An 18,640-nucleotide genomic window follows, 5' to 3' on the forward strand; every position below is an offset into this window, starting at 1 on the left:
TATCTCGCCCTGCACCCCTCTGCTGCAGTAATGGATGCTGTGACGGTGGACGTTGGTTAGTTGTTATCGTGATTTAAGTGAAAGCTTACAATTCAAGCCGGTTTCTCATACAAAAACTTACACATTTGTTATGTGACCCTAATTGCTCTCCCTACAATGGGACAGCACACTCCTCTCCACCCTGTATTTCTGATGTCCATTCAACCAGTTCCTGTACCTTTCTGCCTTCTCATCTCGCCTCCAGACAGGAGCTGCCCATTTAGTCTCATGTATCTACTTAAGCCAGGAAGCACACTCTTTACCAGTATCATTTTGTGTCTTACAGTCTAGTCTAATCATTGTCTGAAGAGTTAGCTTCAGGAATGGTTTTAGTTCTGGGCAAACAGAGTCAGAGGACCATGTCCTCTGGGGTCCCTCCAGTCTCAGACCATCAAGTCTGGTCTTTTTACTAGAATTTGAGTTCTGTACCCCACTTTTCTCCCCCTCCATCAGGGACTGTCTGTTGTGTTCCCTGTCAGGGCAGTCATTGGTGGTAGCCAGGCACCATCTAGTTCTTCCAGTCTCAGGCTGATGGAGTCTGGTTTATGTGGCAGGAAAGGACTCATAACGTTTGCAGTGTGGATACTAGACACCAAAAACTGTGGCCATCTGACTCCTGGACACAGCAATATCAGCTAACTGAGCCCTGTGGCCTCTCCACAGACAAGTCCTACCAAAAAAAAAAAAAAAAACAGGTTGTCAAAATATGGAACTTCAGGAAATAGGTAAACGAGACCCAGGTCTTTACACCCAAGGACCCAGAACAAGTAGGGAAGAGAAATACTACATAAATCAGCAGTCACCACACTGGAGTATCATGACAGTCTGACAGGTGCAGTGGGTGCACTGAGGCACACTTGGCCCTCAGACCAGGGAGCGCTTCCCAGAGGTGGTGATAAACTGAGAATGAGTGTTTCATGGATTGAGTAGTGGCTGGTTATCAAAGGGGGAAAGGCATATCCTATGGAGAAAACAGCGTGAACAAAGACTTAGAAGTATGGAACAGTTTAAAAAAAAAAAAAAAAAAACTATAAGCAGCACAGGAAGACCGGAGTGGTGAGACAGGGGGCTATAAAGGTGGCTTGGAGGAGCCAGGTCAAGCAGCTAAGGAGTTTAAGTGATTGTGAAAGGGATGCAAGTGTCCCTGGCTGGCATGGTGCCTCTCTGCAGCATTCTCTGCCTGCCTCTGTCTCGGCCCCCACCATCTCCAGTTGTATTAGCAACTGTCTCCGTGGGGGGCTGTGAGCGATCAGGCCTGGCACTGGGTCTCCTCCCACTTTGCATCCCAGCACCTAGTTCAGTGTCTGGTATATTTCTATTTGTTTTGAAAACACCATCATTGCATTATTCTTGATAGTATTAATTTTGAATAATTGGTTGCAAATGAAAAAGAGCCATTAAACATTTTCCAGTGAGGGATAAATATCCGATTTTCAGTTTAAAAACACCATTAGGAATTGCTAAGTGCTTTATGGACATTCTCAGTAATCCTCACAACCCAGCAGAGAGGATGCTTTCCTACCTCCCAAATAGGGAAACAGGCTTTTAGGTGTTAACTTGTCAAAGACTACAGGGGCAGGTAAGGGCAGAGCTGAGGCCCACACCCACTCGTCTGCTCCAGTGTCCCTCCCCTTTCCACTACTCTAGTCAGCCCAGCCGCCCCTTTCCTCTCACCCCCACCGCACTCCCTGCCCCCAAACCCACTCTTCCAGGGCCCCCTTGAATATATCACAATGCCTGGCATCCCATCCATCCTGGTTTCCTGTGGGTCGTCTTTTCCTACCTCACCTCCACGTTGAACTAATCTCCAAACCTGCTCTTTCTGCCTCCCCTCTCACGTGCCTCTTCCCATTCTCTACTTTTCTGATGCTCTAACCCAGGCCACCCTCTCTGTTGCTTGGGCTACGGCCAAGCCTTGTAACTGTTCCTTGACCCCAGTCTTGCCCCCTCCCACCCATTCTCAACACAGCAGCCAGAGTGATGCTTCCTAACAGGGCAGAGGTGACCATGTCACTGCCCAGATGAGACCCCTGCCAAGCCCTTGCAGTCAGCCTGAGCACCTTCATGGGTTTCTAGGATTCTGAGGACCTGGCCTCGCCAGACTTCTGCAGCCTCATCTCTCCTCTTCATCCCTCAGCCCTGACCTCCAGCCATGACAAAATCAATTCTTTCAGTTTTGTACCTGCCTTACCATCCTGTCTCAGCTCCAGGCCTTCCCACATTCTGGAATATTCTCCCCCACCTCTCTAGCTTTTTTTTTTTTTTTTTTTTCCTGTTATCAGCTGCCATCAAGTCAGCCCTCTGACTTTGGGCAACCCCATTCATAACGTAATGAAACACTGCCCCGCCCTGTCCCATGCCATCTCCGTGATTGCAGGGTGAAACATTGTGATCCTTTTTCATTGGCTGATTTTTGGAAGTAGATTGCCAGGCCTTTCTTCCTGGTCCATCTTAGTCTAGAAGCTCTATTGAAACCTGTTCAGCATCTTAGCAACTCTAGCTTCTAACCCCTGCTTTTTTTTTCAGGCCTCAGCTGAAATATTTCCTTCAGAAGCCATCCTTTGCCACCCTAAGTGAAGTCAGGTGACCCTGCTATGTTAGTTATTAGAAATACGTTATTTCATGTAGTCCTCACAACAACATGTGAGGTGGGTCCTATTCTATGGATGAGAAAATGAGGACTCATCCATTCATCCAACAAATGCTTAGTGAGCGTTTGCTGTGTGCCAGTCACCATGCTGGGTGCTTGGAATACATCAGTCACTGAACAAGGATTTCTGTCCTTGTGGCATTAATACTCGAGCAGGAAGAAACAGATGACACATAAGAAAAATAAACAAGTGCATATACAGTTTGCTGAAAGGCGATAAGTGTTTTTAGGGGAAAAAAGTGCAATAAGAGGGATCAGGCATGTGGGGAAGGTTTGATATTTTTTAGGGAAGTCAGGGGAAGCCTCATTGAAAAGATGGGATTTGAGGGAAGACTTGAAGCTGGTGATGGGTTTCCCCTAAACATCTTTGAGAGGAGCATTACAGGCAGAGACAGCAGCTGTAGCAAAGGCCTGAGGTGGGACTGGGCCTGCTGTGTTGGAGCTGAGATGGTGAAGCTGTGACACTGAGCAAGGGGGTGAGAGTCGAGAATGAAATCCGAGGCAGTGGGGGCCAGTGGCCAGGCCACTGGAAGAACTGTGGCAGAAATCAGGTGTGATGAGAAGTGGCCAGATTCCAATCATACCACGAAGGCAGAGCTGATGGGATTTGCTGATGGATTGGATGATAGGAAGAACCCACAGTTGTCCCTACAGTTTTTGGCCTGAGCGATTGGAAGGATAAAGTTGCCATTAATTGAAACATGGAATGGAGTCTCTGGGTGGTGCAAACATGCTTAGCTGCTAACCAAAAGGCTGGAAGTTCAAGTCCCCCCAGAGGCTCCTCAGAAGAAAAGCCTGGCAAGCTCCTTCAGAAAAATCAGCCATTGAAAACCCTATGGAGCACAGTTCTACTCTGACACACGTGGGGTCGCCATGAGTTGGAATCAACTCAACAGCAACTGGTAAGAAGTCAGGTGACCTCCTCAAGATCAGCTTCTTGCCTATAGCTAGAAGTAGAGTCAGATGCATAGGAAAAATATTTGGAAAGAAATACATCAAAGGGTTTGTGAAGGATGGGTAGTTTTTTCCATAATTTTTCAAATTTTATGTTAAGAGTTAATATCATTTCAGTTGCACAAAAGGCAAATATTTTAATTGTATAATACTTCATTATTATTAAAAATAAGCAAAACCTTCCAAATAGGATAAAATGGTAAAGTCCCCCATTTTCCCCTGTCCCCAAATCCCTGGAGGGAGTCACTCTTAACAGTTTAGTGGATATCCTTTCAGACAGTTTCAATTAATATGAAAACATGTATATAAAATTTTATACACCAGAATCATATTATTCATAACTTTTTGCAAATTGCCCTTTTTATTTAAGTATCTTGAGGACTTCTTTCCATGAGAGTGCTGCATACTATTCTGTTATGAATGTACCATAATTTTTAAAGTGATTATTAATACAGCTTTTTTATTAAGAAGAATGGGTGCACATGATTAAGTAGATAAAATAATTCAAACAGTCTTGAAGGGTACAAAATAAAAGGTAAACTTTTCTCCCTTCTCTCTTCAACTCCAGTTTTATTCCCTGGAATTAGTTTTCTGGTTTTAGTTTTCTTTGGGTGGTTGGTAGGTATCCTATCTTTAAACAGTAAGTCACCCCTTAGCAGACAGCATCTGTTGACTCCTGGGTATAAGATGTGTGGGAGTTTAGTCAATTTACATGACCTCCCTTCTCTATTTCCTGATTTTGTTAGATGCGTTATTACTTTTAATTCTTCTGGAGCTTGCCCTCATGACTTTGAACAGTATATTTAAATGCCTGTTTCTTGATTTATCACCTTTAGGTGATCTATTGACTCCTCTTTATGAAGAATGAGGAAATTAGCTCACTTACCTCATTCCCTCTCCTCCCATCTCTACCTATCATTTTCTGCAATTTCATTGTTCTATAAATGATTCAGTTTTTTATTCTAAAAATGGAAAACCAATAAACAGCATTTTATGTTTATGAAAAATCTTTAAAGCATCAATTTCAAACAAGTCCTATTCTAATTGTTTCTTAATTTCCTTCACTTTTTTTTTTTTTTTTTCTGGATCATACTCTACTGCCACCGTTTCTGATATAGCACGTTTCTTTCTTGGGTTCTTTTTCATTTTGATGGAGTACTCCCTCAAGTAGTTTTTTTCACATAGGATTATAAATTTTTTAATTCTTGCACGTCTGAAAGTATCTTTCTTTTACACTCACACTCAATTTTAAGTTTACGTGGTGTGGGCTTCCTTATCCAAAAACAATTTTTCCAAGAACTCTTTAAAGACAGTTTCTAGTTCTGTATTAACCAGTTGTGTTGAAAGAGAAGGGTTGTATGACAACTGTTGAGGCTTTTCTAATGTGTGTCTTTGTCAAATTTCCCTGATATTTTCCCATGGCTCACTGTAATATCTTTATTTGTAGATGCTGGCCTTAAAACCTGCTTAGGCCTCTCTCAGGAAGAACAATCCTTGCCTTTGGTATCTTGGGCTGTGGTTTTCTCAGCTCTGATTTCTCCATCAGTCATTACTATCTTTTGGAATTCTTATTTTCAAAAATATTTTGGTATATGGTGATGTGAGTGTCTACATTGATTTTTTTTCTAAATAACCCTTCGTTAAGTCACCTTTCTCCCTCCACTGGTTTGTAATCCCTCCTTTTGACCGCATACAAAGTTATTATATGTAGAGTATACTTCTGGATCGTCGAGTCTGTTTCATCCATCTATCCGTCTAGTCTGGGCCAGAACTAGTAATTTAACTTTCGTTGCTTTGTTTTATTACCTAGTCCCCATCATTATCTTTTTACTTTTTCAAAGTTAATTAGTACTATTTCTCAGTTTTTCTTCCAAACGGACATCAGATTATTTCTGGAGAATTCTCCTCCCCTCAAGTTTGACTGCAGATTTTTGTTGTAACTCAAATAAATTGGCGATAACGTATCTGAAGAGTGCCTGTTAACGTAAAGAAAAGCTGACTGGAGTCTAAAGGAAGCTTAAAATTTGGCTTCACTTATCAAAAGTAACCTGTGTTCACCCAGCCCTGCTGAAAGAGGAAATGCTCTTTGTTCTGCGCAACCGTACTAGTTTCCAGAGAGCGAGCTGCATTGTAATTCAAGAATGCTTCTTGGTGGTGCAAGTAGTTTGGCTGCTAACCAAAAGGTCTGCTATTCAAATCCATCAGCCACTCCTTGGAAACCCTATGGGGCAGTTCTACTCTGTCCTATAGGGTTGCTATGAGTCAGAATCCACTCAACGGCAATGGGTTTGTTTTGGTTTGGTTCTGACCCTCTGTGGTTCCCCAATAGTGAAAGGCTAGTACTTCATGCTGGTCTTTCCAGCCTTAGGCACTTGTCCCATCTCTCCTTGAGCCCTTTACCCCAATTAAAGACAAAAACAAACACAAACAAAAAAACAGTTGCCATCAAGTAGATTCTTACTCATAACGACCCCATGTGTGTCAGAGTAGAACTGTGCTCCGCAGGGTTTTCATTGGCTGATTTTTCAGAAGTAGATTGCCAGGCCTTTCTTCTGAGTTGCCTCTGGTTGAGCTCTAACCTCCAACCTTTTGGTTAGCAGCCTAGTGTGTTAACCATTTGGACCACTCAGGAACGTGTGGTTCCTTAAACACACCATGCTAAATATTTGTAACAATCAAAGGGTTAAATTCCCAGTATATGATTTCTTTTAAATTAGTCAGAACAAAAGAAACACCTAATAGAAAAATGGACATGGACAAAAACAGGCAATTTACAAAAGAAGAAATACAAATTCTGATGAAAATACAAACAATATTCGTATTCTTTGACATTCAGAACCAAAGAAGTGCAAATTGAAACAGCAATGAGATACCATTGTTTTGACTACCAAATTGGCAAAAGCTGTTGTTAGGTGCCATCAGGTTGGCTCCAACTCATAGCAACCCTATGCAGAACAGAATGAAACACTGCCTGGTCCTGAACCATCCTCACAATCATTGCTGTTTGAGCCCATTGTTGCAGCCACTGTGTCAATCCGTTTTGTTGAGGGTCTTCCTCTTTTTTGCTGACCCTCTATTTTACCAAGCATGATGTCCTCCAGGGACTGATCCCTCCTGATAATATGTCCGAACTGAGATGGGGAATTGGGCACTCATTTGTGCTGGTGGGGATGTGAACGGGTTCTACCTTTTTGAGGAAAATTTTTGACATCTATCAAAAGCCTTATTTTGACCCAGCAATATACTTTTAGGCATTTATACAAAGGAAACAATTAGATAACTTAAAAATGTGTGGCCAAAGATATTCACTGCAGCATTATTTATAATACTGGAAAATTGGAAATGATACGAACGCCCTCACATGATACATATGTAATCTGCAACCTTGAAGTGAATCCAGAGACCATCAGTCTCTCCATCACCTGGGAGCCTTTTAGAAACACAGAACCTCAGGCCCCACCCCAAAACCAAAGCCGGTGCCGACTCATAGTGACCATGCAAGACAGAGCAGAACTGCCCCATAGGGTTTCCAAGGCTGTAATCTTTACGGAAGCAGATTGCCCCATCTTTCTCCCACAGAGTGGCCGGTGGGTTCAAACAGCTGACCTTTCTGCTAGTAGCTTGGTGCTTAACCACTGTCCCACCGGGGCCCCTTAGGCCCCACCTCAGACCTACTGAATTAGAATCTGTATTTTGACAGTTCCTTAGGGTATTTGTGTGAGCATTTTAAAATTTGAGAAGCACTGGCAAGGATCTACATCAGAATGGTAGCAGTGATTTCTCCTGGATAGTGATGCTTTGTTTCTATTGTAAACACATCTTCTAGTTTTTCTACCACTGGCCTGCATTTTTTTCATAATCACATGTCAATGGTAGAGAAACACACCATGCTATGGTTGTATATGTCATTCCTTCTTCCTGGCACACCTGACCAACACCTTCTCATCCAAGGTCAAGTCGTCAGCACCCTCTTCCCCCACCCTCTGCCAGCCAGTCTTAAGTCCACTTGTGTTGTTGGCTTAGTAACCATAGCACTGTGCTGAAATTATTAGTCTTGTTCTTCATCTGTTCAAATACTAAGATCAGGGTAAAAAATACCAAGAAAATTAGCCAAGCTCCAGTGCAGAAATGAAATGCAAATTGGCATTATAATTATGCTTTTATTCATCTGTCTCCTCTACTGGACTGTGAACTTCTTGAGGGCAAAGGACCATAACATTCTTGCCTCCCAGCTTAGAGTCTGACCCCAAGTGTTTGAGTCTGACTCAATAAATGTTTGCTAAATGGATGAAAGGGGAGGTATTTTACATGGCACTGAGGTGAGAAATAAATGTGGTTGTCAGAGAAATTAGAGCTGAGACCTCCACTCCCAGTCCTCACAAGCCCTTCCTTTTGCTCCCACCCAGAGCACACAGCCTAGGCAGGTCCAAGAGGGACTTCCCATCCTCCATCCTCAAGTAAGAAGGGATTTGCAAGGACCACAGCCAAACTCCACCCTCTCTCTAATGAGTTGCTCTCCTCTCCATCGCCCACACCAACCCCAGGAATGGCTCACGTGGAGATTTACCAAGGACCAACAACAACAATAAAAATGGTCACCCGGGACTTAGGCTGGACTTTGAGCCTGGGGGGAGGTTTTTGGCCCGAAGAACTGGGGTTCTCCTCGGTCTCCCCCAAAGACTTTGTGTCCCAGAGTCTTCTCCAGGGGTAGCCAGAGCCCTCTCTCTCTGGCTCCATGTTTTTAGGAAATTCTGCTCTGCAGCTACCCCTGTCTGAGCTCCTGTATGTTCCTAAAAATTGAAATTCAACAAACATATGGTATATACTTACTATGTGCTGTAATAACACCTGTTAGCATTACTAAGCACTTAAATATGACAATCACTTTACCTGCATTGTTAAAATTTAAATCACCCAATAGTCCTGTATAGTAGCTTATATTATTATGTCCTTCTGCAGTAAAAGACTCTACAGTTCAGAGAAGTTAACTAACTCACTCCAAGTCATACAGCTAGGAAGTGAGCAGAACCTGAATTTGAACGTGGGTCTGTCTGACTCCAGAGCCTGAATGCTTTACTATACAAACTACAACTCATCTGGCTTAATTTATCCATTCTTTTCACAAGCAATATTCCAGGAATGTTTATTGAGCACTCACAATGAGCCAGGCATTGTATAAGGTGAGGGAATTCGAAGTTGATGAAACCACATACCTGCACAAGGTCCCTAAGTGGTGCAAACTGTTAACACATTCGGCTGCTAGCCAAAAGGATGGTGGCTTGAGTCCATTCAGAGGCTACTAGGAAGAAAGGCCTGGCAATCTACTTTCAAAAAAATCAGCCATTGAAAACTCTATGGAGCACAGTCCTACTGTGACACACATGGGGTCGCCATGAGGCAGAGTCTGACTCCATGGCAACTGGTTTACCTCTATGCACAGCCACCACCCACCTGTCAGTGGAGGCTTGTGTGCTGCTACGATGCTGAACAGGTTTCAGCAGATCTTCCAGACTAAGATGGACTAGGAAGAAAGGCCTGGTGATGTATTTCCAAAAATCATCCAATGAAAACCAGTACACAGCCAACGCAACCAATCATCCCCGCAAGCAGCGTTTCATTCCGTTGTACGTGAGATCACCAGGACTGGGGCCAACTCGACGGCAACTAACACAACCACCACTACCACCCTTAGAGAACTTAGTCTAGTGGGAAGACAGACACGGTCAAGGAAATCTCACAAACAAATGTAATTACAAACTCTCGTAGAGGCTCTGAGAAGGAAGCGTGGAGAGCACTGAGAACACATAACAGTGCCCGCCTTGCAGCAGGAGGAAGCATAGTTCCTTCAAACAGCATTTTTGAAAAACAGAGCAAAGGCCAATGTGGCTGGAGCCCAGTGAGCAGCTGAGGGAGCACAGTAAGGTGGGCAGGTTGGGGAAGAAAGTGGGCAGCGCCAAGTCACTTGGGGCCTTGGAAGGGGCCAGACACTGGGGGTTTATGGTGAGGGTAAAGGAAACTTTTCAAGAGTTTTAAATAGGACAGGGAATTCATCAGACTTGCTTTTCAGAAATGTCATTCTGGCTGCTGTTCGGAGAATGGATTGGAGGTGACGAGAGTGTAGGCAGGGACCAGTTAGAAGGCTGTTGCAGTGGCCCAGGTGAGAGATGATAGTGGCCTGCGCAGGGTGGTAGTGATGGAGGAAGTGAGAAGAGTAGGATTCAGGATGTGGTCTGGAAAGGAAGGCCAACAAGATCTGCTGATTGGTTCCATGTGGGCTATGAGAAAGAAGAACAAGAATGATGCTAAGATTTTGGCTTTGGGCACCTGGATGAATACTGGCAATTTTACTGAGATGGGAACCCTGAAGGAGCAGCAGATTTGGGGGAGAACCAAGAGTTTTCTTTTGTCCAGTTTGAGGTGCCTGAGGTCATCTGTATTCCCAGAGTTGGCACAAAACAGGTGCTTATTAAAAATAATAATAATAATAAAATAAAAGAATGCACAAATGGGCAGAATTGGAACCAAGTCTTGAAGAATGGATGGGATTTGGCCTTGAGAGGAAGATACTTTTGATGCCTGAAATAAAAAGCAAATAGAACAGTTGGTTGAGCCACAGGATAAAGGAATAAATGTGATGTAGACGTGGCCCATGGGAGGCCTGTTGCTGCTGCCTCACCAAGACTTTTTTGTACCTTTGCCAGTAACATTGAGTCTCCTCTGCAGAGAAAAAAAAAAAAAAAAAAACAGAGCAGGGAGAATAAATCAGACCTAGCAAGTTTTTTTTTTTTTTTAACATAAGAACTCAGTGTGTGTGTGTCTGTCTGCTTTTAAGCATTCTTGCATTTTTACTTTTCTATTTCATAGACTATGAAGGCCCTGGTCTTTCCAGATGACCCTGTCTGCAAGGCTGAATTACCCCCAGTGGACCAGGACCAACCCAGTGAACCAGGCTGAGCAGGTCAGGTCAGGCTTCATCAAAGTGTTCCGGTGCTTACTGGGTCATGGCTTCTTTTTTGAGCCTCTATGGTCAGCCTCTTTGCTCAGAGCCTCTAGAAGCACCAGAGAGGAGTGCTTACATTCAGCAGCTAATGTCCACAGGCAGGACTTGGGATGTGACTGTGAGGTCAAGGCCAAAGGCATTATAAGTATGTAAATACAGTCTTCTGTTAGTTTGTTGATTCAGTTCATCATTCATTTGCTTATCCAGCAAATAGCCTTGGGTCCATCGCTCATTTCAAATTACTTAACCTCCCTGAGCCCCAGTTTCCCGGGCTGCAAAATGGGTATAGTAATAATGCCTTCCTCAAAAGGCTATTGTGAAGATGAAATTAAGGAATATCATTTATTCAACAAATATTTAGGGAGCACATACAAATGCCAGGACTACACTGTTCTAAGTGCTGAGGTATGTGGCTGCTGTTGTTATTGGTTGCCCTCAAGTCCATTCCAACTCATGGCAACCCCACATGTGCAGAGCAGAATTGCTCCATAGGGTTTTTAGGGCTGCGACTTTTTAGAAGCAGATCACCAGGATCATCTTATTTGCCACCGGATGGTTTCGAACTACCAAACTTTCGGCTAGCAATTGACTACCCAGAGAGCTGACATTCTAATGACAAGAACTAGACAGTCAACAAATAGAGAGTGGTGGTCAGGGAAGGCGTCACTAAAGAGGTGTCATTTCCGCAAGGCTCTGAAGGAGGTAAGGAATTGAGCCATTCAGACATGGGTGGAACAGGGAACTGGAGAAGTGAGCTGGGGGAGGAGTTATACCAAGATCCTGTTGCCTTGGAGTTGATTCCAATACATAGCACCCCTATATGACAGAGTAGGACTGCCCATAAAGTTTCCAAGGCTGTAAATCTTTACAGAAATGGACTGCCACATCTCTGCAGAGAAGCTGGTAGGTTCAAACCACGAACCTTTCAGTTAGCAACCAAGCACTTAATCACTGCGCCACCAGGGCTCCTTTATCCAGGGATGGGAAAGGGGAAGGATTGACTGTAGCCCATTTTAAGGACTCTTAAAGGGTTTCTGCCTTGAATGAGATGGGAAGTCATTTGACGGTTTTAAGAGGAGTAACACGATCCGGCTTCTAGTATTAAAGTATCACTCTGCTGGGTTGAGAAGACTGCAGGGGCAAAGGCGGAAGCAGAGAGACAATTAGGAGGCTGTGGCAATTATCCTGTCCAGGCTAAAGATGACAGTGGCTTGGACTGGGGTGGAGGCAGTGAAGGGAAGTGCTGTCCTGGATCTATTTTAGAGGCAGAGCAGAGCTATGTAAATGTTAATATCAATGAACTAAAAGCTCAAGTCATAAAAGAAGAAATAATCAATAAATTAGACTTCACCAAAATTAAGAACTTTTGCGCTTCAAAAGACTGTTGAGAAAATAAAAAGACAAGCCACAGGCTGAGAGAAAATATTTACAATGCCTGTATCTGATAAAAGACTTGTACCCAGAATATATAAAGAACTCTTACATCTCAATAATAAGAAAACAACCCAATTAAAAAATGGACAAAAGATTTTAATAGTCATTTCACCAAAGCAGATATGTGAATGGCTAATAAGCCCATGAAAAGATGCTCAACATCATTAGTCATTAGGGAAATGCAAATTAAAACCACAATGACACACCATTGCATGTTCACTAGAATGGCTGTAATCAGAAAGATAGACAATAACAAATGTTGGCAAGGATGTAGAGAAATAGGAACCCTTGTGTATTGCTGATGGGAATATACTTTGGAGAACAGTTTGGCGGTTTCTTAAAAAGATAAAAAAAAATTTAGCATACAACCCAGCAATTTCACTCCTAGTTACCTAGAACCAAAACCAAACCTGTTTCTGTCAAGTTGATTCCAACTCACAGCAAGCCTATAGGACAGCGTAGAGCTGCCCCATAGGATTTCCAAGGCTGTAAATCTTTTTTGGGGGGTTATCTTTTTTTTTTTAATTGTGCTTTAGATGAAAGTTTACAGCTTAATTCCTTATTCAAAAATTCATGCACATATTGTTTTGTGACATTAGTTGCAATCCCCACAGTGTGATAGCACACTCCATCTTTCCACCCTGTATTCCCTGTGCCCATTCAACCAGTTCCTGTCCCTTCCTGCCTTCTCACCCTGCTTTTGGACAGAAGCTGCCCATTTGGTCTCATACATCTGATTAAACTAAGAAGCACATTCCCCACATGTTATTTTGTTTTTATAGTCCTATCTAATCTGTCCTATAGGGTCGCTATGAGTTGGAATCGACTTGACGGCACTGGGTTTTATCTAATCTTTGCCTGAAGAATAGGTTTCAAGAGTGGTTTCAGTTCTGGGTTAACAGTGTGTCTGGGGGTGATAGTTTTGGGGGTTCCTCCAGTCTAGTCCTTTTACGTGAATTTGAGCTCTGTTCTGCATTTCTCTCCTGCCCTACCCAGGACTCTCTGTTGTGTTCCCCGTCAGGGCAGTCATTGGTGGTAGCCAAGCACTGTCTAGTTCTTCTGATCTCAGGGTGGTGGAGTCTCTGGTTCATTTGGTCCTTTAGACCTTTAGGCTAGTATTTTCCTTGTGTCTTTGTTTTTCTTCATTCTCCTTTGCTCTGAGTGGGATGGGGCTAAATGATGTATCTTAGATGGCTGCTCACAAGCTTTTAAGACCCCAGATGACACTGACCAAAGTAGGTGTAGAATATTTTCTTTATACCAATTGATCTTCGTGTACCCCAGAACTATGGTTCCCAGGCCCCAGCCCCAGCTACTCTGTCCTTCCAAGTGTTTGGATGTGCCCAGGAAACTTTTTAGGTTTTGCTTTGGTCCAGTTGTTCTGACTTCCCCTGTATTGAGCCAACGCTGTAAATCTTTATGGAAGCGGACTGCTATATCTTTCTCCTACAGAGCAGCTGGCGGATTCAAACCACCAACCTTTTTTAGGTTAGCAACCCAGAGTTTAACCACTGCACCACCTAGTTACCTACACAAGAGAAATGAAAACATATGCTCACACAAAGAATTGCATGTAAATGTTCATAGCAGCACTATTCATAATAGAACTATTCATAATAGCCAAGAAGTGGAAACAACCCCAATATCACTCAAAATACAGAGTTCTACAATGGAATACTATTTGTCAATAAGGAATGAAATACAGATGCACCCTACAACATGGATGAATCTCAAAAACATTATGCTCAGTGAAAGAAGGCAAACACAAAAGACCACATATCATATGATGCCATTCAAAAATGAAATTTCCAGAAAAGATAAATCTATAGACAGAAATTATAAGGAGCCCTGGTGGTGCAATGATTAAATACTTGGCTGCTATCCAAAAAGATTGACACTTTGAAGCCATCCAGTGGCTCCACGGGAGAAACACCTGGCAATCTGCTTCTGTAAAGATTATAGCCAAGAAAACCCTATGGGGTAGTTCTGTTCTGCAGAAAGGGGCGCTATGGTTAGAACTGACATGGCAGCTCCCAATAACACAACATAGGCAGAAAGGGGATTAATGGTTCACGAGTCTGAGGGTGGGAATGGAGATTCGTTGTAACCAGGCACAAGGGGTCTTATTGAGGTGGTAGAAATGTTCAAAACTGAATTGAGTGATGGCTGCGTAACTTGGTAAATTTATTAAAAATCATTAAATTGTTCATTTAAAATGGGCAAACTTTATGCTATGTAAATTATACCTCAATAAAATATTTTTTTAAAAAGAAAAAAATGTTAATGATACAGATATATCTAAATGTAAACAATCTTTTTGTATATAAAGCATTTAGCACAGTGTTTGGAACATAATAAGGGCTCAATAAATGTAATAACTTTTTAAGCTAATGTTATCGCCATCATTATTTATGTGATGTGCTAGACATTGTGTTAGGTGCTGCATAAAGTCCCAAGAAAGAATCCCTGGACTGGGAATATAACATAAACTTTATGCCATAGTGACAGGGCTTTAGGTCCAAATCTTCCTGCCATTGCTGGCAAGTCACTGTAAAAGTTTTCTCCTCTGTTCTTTTCCTTCATAGCAAGCACGGCATTTGTAATTTTATTTGTGTGAGTACTTGTTTCATGTCTGTCTTCATCACTGGATTGTAAGCACCATGAGGGAAGGGAATGGTCTGTTTTACTCTTTACTGGCAAGCAGGCAGATTCTGGAAGTCTTTTTGCTTTCCTGATAAAGGAACAGGTGCTAGCAGTACTGTCCCTTTCCTCTTTTGTCTCCTCCCTTCCCCCATGAGTGTGGACAGGATGTCTGGAGCTGCAACAGTGGTCCTACAACCATGAGATGACACACAAAAGCCAAAGCCAAGGTGTGAAGGATGATGGAGAAAGATGGAGAGTCTATTTTTGACAACTTTGTTGAGCACTGAACCAATGCCAGCAAATGTCCATCTCCAGAATTCTTATATGTTCAAGCCACTGTTGGTAGCGTTTTCTATTTTTGGCATGGAAGACATTGCTAAATAATACTACCAATAAGACAGAGGTGACTTTTTTTTTTTAATTTTTATTGTGCTTTAGGTGAAAGTTCATAAATCAAGTCAGTCTCTCACACAAAAACTTACTTACACCTTGCTAACATACTCACAATTGCTCTCCCCCTAGTGAGACAGCCCGCTCCCTCCCTCCACTCTCTTTTTGTGTCCATTTTGCTAGCTTCCAACCCCCTCTACCCTCTCATCTCCCCTCCAGTGAGGAGATGCCAACATAGTCTCAAGTGTCCACCTGATCCAAGGACAGAGGTGATATTCTTGAGAGATACTTTTGTCTAGTGGAGGAGACAGACATGGAAACAAATTCATGCTCTTGTAAAACACTTGCTTTGTGAGGTAATGGACTGAATCAAGGAGTTGTATGCTGGGTTTTGGTTTAGGTGATTGGGTGGATGGTTGCTCCACTAGCTGAGATAGGAAACCTAGGAGGGAGCTCATTTGTGGGGTAAGATTAGTTCTTTTCTGGGCCTGTGGGTTTAAGGTAACTGTAGGACATGTAGGGGGAGGGGCTCAGAGATAGCAGGATTATGGATCTCAGTTCAGGGGAGAAGACTGTGCTGGGGCATAGAATGGGTGTCATCAGGGTACACAAATGAGTGAAGCCTAAGAGTGGAAGTGTATTGAGCTCTTGTTTCAGGCTCTATGCTGAGTGCTTTGTATCATTACCACGATCATCATTAATCTATTATCACAGTTAATACTTACTGAGTACTTTTTAGTGATATAAAGTAGCAGAGACCTTGGAAAACCCTCTTTGGCAGCTGTGGGAAATGTAGCAACATGGCAGCTAGACTTCTAAGTGCTTTAGCTGTACTATCTCATTTAATTCTCAGAACCAAGAAAGGGAAGAACCATTTTCATTCCAATTTTAGTTAGGAGAAAACTGAGGAAAACAGAAATTAAGTAATTTGCCTTCAGTCATACAGCTAGTGAGTTGTGGAACCAGAAGTACCCAAGGAGAGTCTGTAGAATAAGAGAGAAGAGAACATGTTTTTCTTCTTTTTAAATTGAAACATGTACATTAAATGTTATATACAATTTATAAGTGTGCAGCTCAATTGAATATTTACAATGTGAACTCACCAGTGTAACCACCATCCAGATCAAGACATGGAACATTACCAACACCATAGAAGCCATTCCTTGTGTCCCGCCATCATTCCCTGCCCCTCACCCAAAGGTAACCACGACTTTGACTTCTATTACCATAGGTTAGTTTTGCTTAGACTATCAACATTTAAGGGGCAGGAAGAGAAAGATGAGCCTAAAGTAGAAACAGATAAACTGGTCAGAGAAATAGTAGGAGGTCCAGAGAACTTGATCTAGGCCCTACCCGTCATGTATACACACCGGATGGAAATTAGTGATACAAAGTAGCAGAGACTTTGGAAAACACTCTTTGGCCACAGTGGGAAATGTACCAAGATCAAGTTCACAGAGCAGTTGGTAGTGACAGTGCTGGCAACTGTATCCACATCTAGGGCATGTCCAGCAGCAAGGAAGGTAGTGGATCAATTCTGCTGCATGATTTGGTGTGGTCTTCCTTGTTATGTATCCTCCAAGCTGGATTCTTTAGACTAGTAACAATTCTGTGAGCTACCCAATATAATCTATTATATTACCTTAATAGGTCAAGAGAGAACGACCTTATAACCGTTCTGAAAGACAACAGCCATTCCCCCCCACCTTTTTTTTTAAAAAAAACAAAACTCTATTTTTTTTTTCTTTCTCCAGGAAGCAGTGTGCCCAGCCCCAGGAGATAAATCACAAATGGTCTAAGTCGGTACCATTCTATGTAATACCATCCTTCTTGTCAATGTACATTAGCTCTCATCTTCACAACAATTCTGCAAGGCAGGTATTACCTTTTCCATTTTATTGATGGGAAAATCCAAGCTTAGAGGAGTGACCTGGTTTTGAACACAAGTCAGACTCTGTAACTATTTCCACTACACTACCCCATTACTCATCTACGGGGAATTTTGTACTTTTTTTTTTTTTTCTTAATGACTCTAGTTGTGGGTGTTCTATTTTCCTATTTGACCTATAAGGGTGTCCTGTACGCCTCCTCCCCAACCACTCTTGACAATCAAGTAGCTCCTTAAGGGGCTCACGACCCCTCAGGAACCGCTCCTAATGACTTCTAGGAACCCCCTCGCCCTCCAGAAGTGCCTTTTAGAGTTATTAGGACTCCCAGGATCCCCCCTCCCAAGAGCTGCTCCTAATGACCCCCAATCCCCACTCACTGAGGAACTGCTTCTAATGACTCTAAGGACTCCACTTCCTCCCAGGACCTGTCCTAATGATCCTCAGGGCTCTCTCCCCTTCAAGAACTGTTCCTAATAGTCCTCAGGAAGTAAGGTGACCAACCATCCTGGTCTTCCGGAGAGTTAAGGGGTTCCCAGGACACGGGACTTGTTTTCAAACCTAGACAGACCCGGGCAAACTGAGACACGTTGATCACTTTATCAGGAACTCTACGACTTCGGAACCTGCCCTTAATAGTCTCCATCACACTTTCACACAAGGCAAGGGTCGAAATCACCCCCAAAAGACTTTGCCCCGCTCTTTCGTTAAAAACACCCCACAATAACCTCCTCGCCCTCTACCCACCTTCCCGACCATCCCGTTTCCAGGTGCTCATTTCTTTCAACCCTGATTAGTTACTGAAGCTCGTCTGTGATTGGCCAGCTCCAAGGTTCAGCCCAGATGCTCAGTGGCCGTGCTCCCGAGTGGTACAGCGTTTTCTCCTGGCAACAGCCCGAGCCGGCGCTCATAGGCTGAGCGGATTGAAATTCCGGGACTTTGAGGCGGCTGAATCACGTGCCCATTTGCTGTTTGAGATCTTACAGCAGTTCCCGCATTGGCCGACTCCGTGGGGCGCTGCGAGGCTGCGCAGAGGCCGACCCTAGAGGAGGCGGGGCTTCGCCCTTGGCCGGCTGGAAAAGCGGTAGAGTCGGTTAGTGGCGACAGTAAAAGTTGGACCCAAGCCCTGCCGGGACGGTGGGCTTTAGGTGAGAACCGTAGGATTTTGTAATCCTTTAGGCTTGTTGCTGCTGTAGTCGTGACCGTGAACCTCGGTGGGGGAGGGGCGAGGGTTCGTTTAGGAGGTGAGTGATAGGCATAGTTTTTGGCCAATGGGAGAAGGAGTTTCCAAAGTGGGTTCTGAGATTGGCCTTTTCCAATTTCCTGTGGCCAATGGAGATCGGGAAGGTGGGCGGGTCCACCGAGCCTTATTTTCTTCTTCCTGCGGCCCAGCCTCACTCGCCTGGGCGGCGGGGCCGGGAGGGGCCGGACTTTCTACGGTGAGCTTCGCGGACCCTGGGAGCGGGGCAGGGGGAGTTACCTGTGGAGCGATGCCGGCGGGAGCGGCTGCGAGGGAAGGGGGCGAGGGTGCGAACTGATGTTAGCAACAGCTGCCTTTATTGAGTAGTTGAGTACTGGGCCTAGTGCTTAGCGTTTCGCTTGCATCATCTGACTTAATCACAGCAACCCTGCAGCGCGTGGGGT

The 18,640-nt window shown here is 43.6% G+C and overlaps 1 protein-coding gene across 3 annotated transcripts in view; it reads left to right on the forward strand.

Moving 5' to 3' along the window:
* Positions 1-17,964: 17,964 nt before the first annotated feature.
* The window catches only part of KDM4A (lysine demethylase 4A), a 45,435-nt gene continuing 44,759 nt past the window's right edge, over positions 17,965-18,640 (forward strand). The window contains exon 1 of one of the 3 annotated variants that reach the window (XR_007516639.1): positions 17,965-18,144. The gene's annotated coding sequence lies outside the window, so the exon portion shown is untranslated. Of the gene's footprint in view, positions 18,145-18,338; positions 18,436-18,640 lie in introns of those variants that run through there. The other 2 variants (XM_049879040.1, XM_049879041.1) reach the window with 2 other exon arrangements.

The sequence above is a fragment of the Elephas maximus genome, chromosome 3 (assembly GCF_024166365.1).
Source record: "Elephas maximus indicus isolate mEleMax1 chromosome 3, mEleMax1 primary haplotype, whole genome shotgun sequence".
In the NCBI taxonomy this organism is placed as follows: domain Eukaryota; kingdom Metazoa; phylum Chordata; class Mammalia; order Proboscidea; family Elephantidae; genus Elephas; species Elephas maximus.